Below are 5,879 nucleotides of genomic sequence, written 5' to 3'. Positions count from 1 at the left end.
TGCCCTCCCCTTTTTTACCTTTCATCTTACCCACGACTTATATTCATCTGCATTCCTTCATATGCATCATTCATTCATATTAAACACCTTCTCATAAACATCATAAATTCAAAGCTTGTGAATAACGAAAACTTGGCTTTGCATGAAGTTTGCGTCATTTGCTCATCCTTAGGGCAAAACCCTAATTCTTTAATCCTTGATCTTTGGTTCAAGAAGACATCTTGACATGGCATGACATTAAAACCCTACATATTCATGCTTATAAATCGTGTCACTGACATCAAGGTATTGGAAATCCTAACTGTGGTCCATGGCATTGATGCATAGCTTGTGTTAATCATTTTCTTGGTTAGAGATTATGGGTCGATATTTGGTTTCGAACTTTGACCTAGCTAACTCTAGCTTATGGCAGTATAGGCTGGATCCAAAGTGTGCTTTTATTCATATTTCGACCTAATTTCATTATCTTCGTGGTCTCTTGGCCACCACTCGGGTCAAGTCTCATTTCATTGTTTCCATGGTGTTGCGAGGCTCAATTTTTGTACATTTCTAGCCAAATCATTCATTGGACCACTTATGTGGTTTATAGATTCATCATTGTGTCATTCGTTGCATGATATATGGTTTATGGTATGCGTTCGAATTTGAATCTGATCCTGGTCAAATTTCCATGAGAAGCCACACTTGGTCATTTCATAAATGGTCCATAATCATCTATTTTTTTCAAATCGAGTTTGCAAGTTTTAAATTAATTCAAATTGATTTTTCGGGATTTTCAAATTAATTTTTAGAAATTCAAATTAAGGTTAGAAATTCAAATTGATTTTGTAAATTCGAGTTGACTTTAGAAATTCAAATTGATTTTAGCAATCCAAATAATTTTTTAAATTCAAATGGATTTTTAGGAAATTGGGTCATTGGTGGTTTTACTTTTATTAAGGCCATCCATTCATCATTCATATTACAATTAAAAATTCAGCATGAGTTTATCAAGTCCAAACAAGATAGGGTCATGATTCAAACATTCATACAAGTCTTTACACATTCAAAGTCCATAATTTCTCATTAAAACCTTTCATTCAATTCAAATTACACTCTTATCATTCAATTATTCTTTCCATATTGTTTATTATCACATTCAAGTTTTAATGAACAATCCAATAGATTTCCATACAAGTTTATTACAATAAATTCATGCACATTTTACAAATATAAATGTTGAAACCTAAGCCAAATTCAATTTCCAAATTAACCCATGTTCCATTCAAACAATTTTACATTCATAACTTGCTCAAAAAATACATCAATTCAATTTATAAATCAAACTTCTAACATTTTGAATTTTCAAAGCCTAATTTCTAATTTTACAACCACTTCAATTTCCTTCAACTTCCTGTATGGGAAGTCCTTAAGCTAGCCAAAATGATTTATCCACCCACCAATATCTTGCATCAAGTCAGAACTCGATCAGCAGGGTATAATCAGTAGCAGTGACCATAGGGAAAAAAACAAGGTTGGCAGGAATTACAATAGCTCATAATCTAACAACAATAGCATAATAGGGACTAGTTTACAATTGCATTAAGTAAAATATTTCAAACGCAATGCATCCTGATAATCAGTATCATAACAGTCCTGCTTAATTCATAACAGCACCACCGGAAACACCTTAAATTAATCATGCAAAACATTCCTAAAATCTAACATCGGGCCTAGCATAATGCTTCAGTAAATAACCTGGGACATAGCAGTTATATCCATAATTAGCAAATTAGTCATCTAATCTTTCTTTCTTAACTAATTAATTTTCAACTAATCACTACATTTTCCTTCAGCCAGCATTTTAATTTGACTTCTTTCACAACAAATGATCCTAGCAGAGCAAAAAGAACATGAAATTTACCTACCTAAAACAGTCTAATCCAAAGCGTATGTAGTAACAGTAGCATGCCGCCTGCACTTTCATTCACTAACACCAACTCCATCTTTAAGTCAAGCTCCTAAACAACTGTAAACCTGCAAAATTGAGAACAAAGAAAACAATGTCAAGTTAACCTTTTCCCAATAAATAACTACCAATCGTGGCTACAACTCAAACTGAATCTATTAGATTTTGTTTAATTCAAATGGTAATTAACCATTCAATTAATCTAAGCATGGCAGATTAAGTCAAAGTTAACAAGTAACAGAACATATTCCACAACATCAATGCATTACAATAGCAGCAATAGTATAAGTTTACATTACAAACTAACAGCAGTGCAACCATCCATTATAATAACTTCAATCATCATAAACTAATAGTTTCTAACAGAGCAAACTAACTCTAACTGTCCTAACAGAATTTTTAAATTAGCAATTTCACAATGTAATTAACATTTCAATCCTAACAGTTTTAACAACTAACTTGCAGGTAGTTTCTAATGGACTTAATTCAGAACATATTTCAATTAATGATTAACATTCACATTATCCAATTTCCATTATAACTACATGCTAACTGTCATTGTCGCTCAACAACCATTGAACTAAAATTCTGCATACCAAATAAAAGCAATTAATACATACCTGCATAATCCAACACAGACCATGCATTGGTTAATGGAAGCTCTAATAACGAGTACACTTTCGGAAGTGGAAAGGTGGAGAATGGCAGCATGAGTTCTGAATACGATAATCAGCTGCAACCCACAAACTTTGCTTCAAATGCTGCAAGTGGTGTGTGACAGTGAGTATGATGGATGATAATACGGCGTTAGCTCTTACTGGCGAGGATGGTGCGTCATGTGATGTGCATCTCATGACTGAACAGTATGGTGTTCCATCGCATGGTGACAAATAGTTCACTTTATGGTGTCCTTTGCTGAATGTTGTTGAGAATACAGAATTGAGTCCTGGATCAAACACTATTGCATTTGATGAAGAATCCCTTTTTCGCTTAACTTTAATCAATGCGACTATAGAACTTGGAGGGCCTTCTATCCACCGTCGTAAAAGCTTCTAAGCTTAATTCAAGGTGAGTTGTTTCATAATCTGATATAATTTGGTTTGTCAATAAGTCCACTCATACTTCTAATGGTGTGTAGCATTATCCTCAATTTATATCATCATCTTTGTACCGAATTCAAATTGCAGCTAGAAGCATTTTTCTTGCGTCATTTTGAGGCTTACACAAAGCAGGTATGGGGTTCATAGCAGTAGCAAAAGGTAGCCAAGGAGGCCCTTGTCGAATTTTTCCGGCCAAAGACACTTATGGTTGATATGTATGCTAACCTTGGTAGCAATATAATATGTAGTAATGCCTTTAAAGACCTCGCTAATTCGTTGTCCGAAATCGCTTTTCCCGCCAATAGCCCATTGTCTTCCATGCTTATCATTGCTCTAGACGGCATAAATGGCTGCAGTACAGAGAACTCTGTACCCCACCACCTGCATAATCATGTTCAACAAAGCTTAGCTAAACCAAATCTGCAGAATGATAACAGATTGAAAATAGACCAAACATAAACTAACAACTCCCTTAAGTTGAACTTCACTGTTAATAAGCTAACAGAAAATCTGAAATGATATCACCCTGCAAATTTGGTTTAACATACCACACATGAGGGTCCATCACAACTAACTGACGCACCACAGGGAATCAATATCAACATTAACTACTGAACCTATATCTAACAGAATTCACAAACCAGAAAACCAATTAAAAAACTTCGAAACCGTTAACTCGGTAGCTGAATTGGAAAGGTAATTTCAGATAAGTTTTCATTTCATTCTAAGTTAAGCTTCCAACTAACACTCTAACTAACTGCTATCAACTACTAGCCATTTAAGCAATTTCATAACTACCTAGCAAACCACAATTCACAGTGTTAGAAAATGTCAACATAATTACACCAAAGGGAGTTAACAGAACCTAACGGTTCTAACAAAATGGAAGCATATATATATAAGTTCAGCAACGCAATTCATTGTGCAGATTCACATTCTCGCAATCACTCTCCATTTCTCACAAATCTCTCTTTGTTAGTGCCTCAACCATCATCGACGATTCCTCACAAAGTTCTCTCGATCCATCTATCTCGTAGCAGCATCGTAGCATTCGAGAAGAAGAAGCAACGCAAGTAGAATAGGAGAATCAAAGAAGGTGAAGAACGAAATATTACCAGTGAAGCCGACGCTGATTCGGTAAGCACTTTAAGCTAAGCTAGCTATTCTTCATGTTTTTCTGTCAATTTTATATCTCGACAGCGAGGCATCGAACTTGAGCAACGATGAATCGAAACGCAATGTTCCGCAACGCCATTCTTGAAGGTCGGAGACGTGAAGATGTTGAATCCACGCGACGTTGGAATGGATGAAGACGCAGTGACGACGTCGAAACGCGATGATGTTGCTGCTCCGAAGCAGAACAATTTTCTATTGTTGTGCTCGCATATGAACTTTTCTTTTGATCTTCTTCGGATTCAAATGGCACATGTGGTGATGGAGTGGCTCGATCTATGACGCATTTCATTGGCCTAAGCTCCTCCGGTTCGGACCTGGATCGGGATATCTTCATGAAGTTTGGGCTTGAAGCCCAAACTCCCTATTCACACATCCCTCATCATTATTTGCACCCCCAATCCAGGTTTGCACCCCCTGGTCCTCTTTTTTGTTTTGATTAAGTTAGTTAAGCTCAATTTGGTTTATGGGTAATCATCTTGTTAATTAGAATAGTTAGGCTAATTAGGGGATCTTAGAATTTAATTAGGACTATGGACTATTAGATTAATTAGCTTAATTAGGTTTTAGATTTTAATTAGTTTATTTGATTTTTAGAATTAGATGTTAAGATTAGATTAATTAGGACTAAATCTTGATCAATTTAATGTTAGTTAATTAGGTTTAGAAACTAATTAGGTAATTAGTTCTTAGAGTATTAGAATTGTTTAGATCTAATTGGATGGTAATTAGAAATTTCATTAATTCAATATTTCTCTAATTAATCCATTTTTAGAATATGACCATTTTGCCCCTAGGTAGAAAAATCTTGATTTTTAATGCATGTTCCCTTAGTTTTAGGGTCTTGATCAGATTTGTCTGATTTTTTAGTTGATTAATTAAATGGGATATTATTGTATATAATTCAACTATCCATTTTAATTTCACCGATTAGTGTTGACTAAAGGTCGCTTTGGTCAACCAAATCATTTGTAATTGTGCTGTAAGCCCCAAGCCTATTTCAAGTGATCAAAAGACCCTTAATCACTTGACATTGTAAGATCATTGCACTCAAGCTATTGTGGATATATTGAAGCTCTGGAGCTTAAGACTTCAAGGTTCCAATGCAAGATCGAGACTTCAAGTCAACATTAGTCAAGCATAGCTAGCAAAGTGGATTTTCTCAAGCATATCAAAGGTGTTAACACTTGACAAGTGCGATTAAAATTGTAAGCTATAAGCCTTAAGCAATGAGGAATGATGAGACGGAGTTTCTCCTACCCTTGTCTAGAATGACTTTGCGTACGGGGCGTAGGCCCTAGCTATTTAAAGCATTTTCCCTCATTCATAGACTTTAGCATAATTTGTATCAAAAAATTGTCGAGTCTTCTTCTATAACAAACAAGATGGCATCATAAAGATCAACAATCAGAAGCCTATAACAACACTTGTCAATCATGATGAGAGTTACACGCTATGAGCCTTAAGTAATAAGTAATGATGAGACATAGTTTCTCTTATCCTTGTCTAGAGTGACTTTGCATACGGGGCATAGATGTAAGACCCCAATTTTGATCCTAAGATCCCTCATGTAATTTCATCATAAGCATAAGCATTGGGATCATACCTTGGCACCCTCCTTACCTCTTTCATTGGGTTTGTTTTGGGAGAGATCACCA

General features: G+C 35.3%; 1 long non-coding RNA gene across 1 annotated transcript; it reads right to left on the bottom strand.

Moving 5' to 3' along the window:
• Positions 1-1,161: 1,161 nt before the first annotated feature.
• Positions 1,162-4,504, bottom strand: LOC127075392 (uncharacterized). The gene is made up of 3 exons (XR_007786427.1): positions 4,164-4,504; positions 2,569-3,429; positions 1,162-2,016 (listed from the first exon to the last, which is right to left on the bottom strand). It is a non-coding gene; the product is annotated as an uncharacterized LOC127075392 (long non-coding RNA).
• Between the last annotated feature and the right edge of the window lie 1,375 nt (positions 4,505-5,879).

Source organism: Lathyrus oleraceus, chromosome 4 (assembly GCF_024323335.1).
Source record: "Lathyrus oleraceus cultivar Zhongwan6 chromosome 4, CAAS_Psat_ZW6_1.0, whole genome shotgun sequence".
NCBI classification, from domain to species: domain Eukaryota; kingdom Viridiplantae; phylum Streptophyta; class Magnoliopsida; order Fabales; family Fabaceae; genus Lathyrus; species Lathyrus oleraceus.
This window is presented reverse-complemented; position numbering and strand designations above follow the sequence as displayed.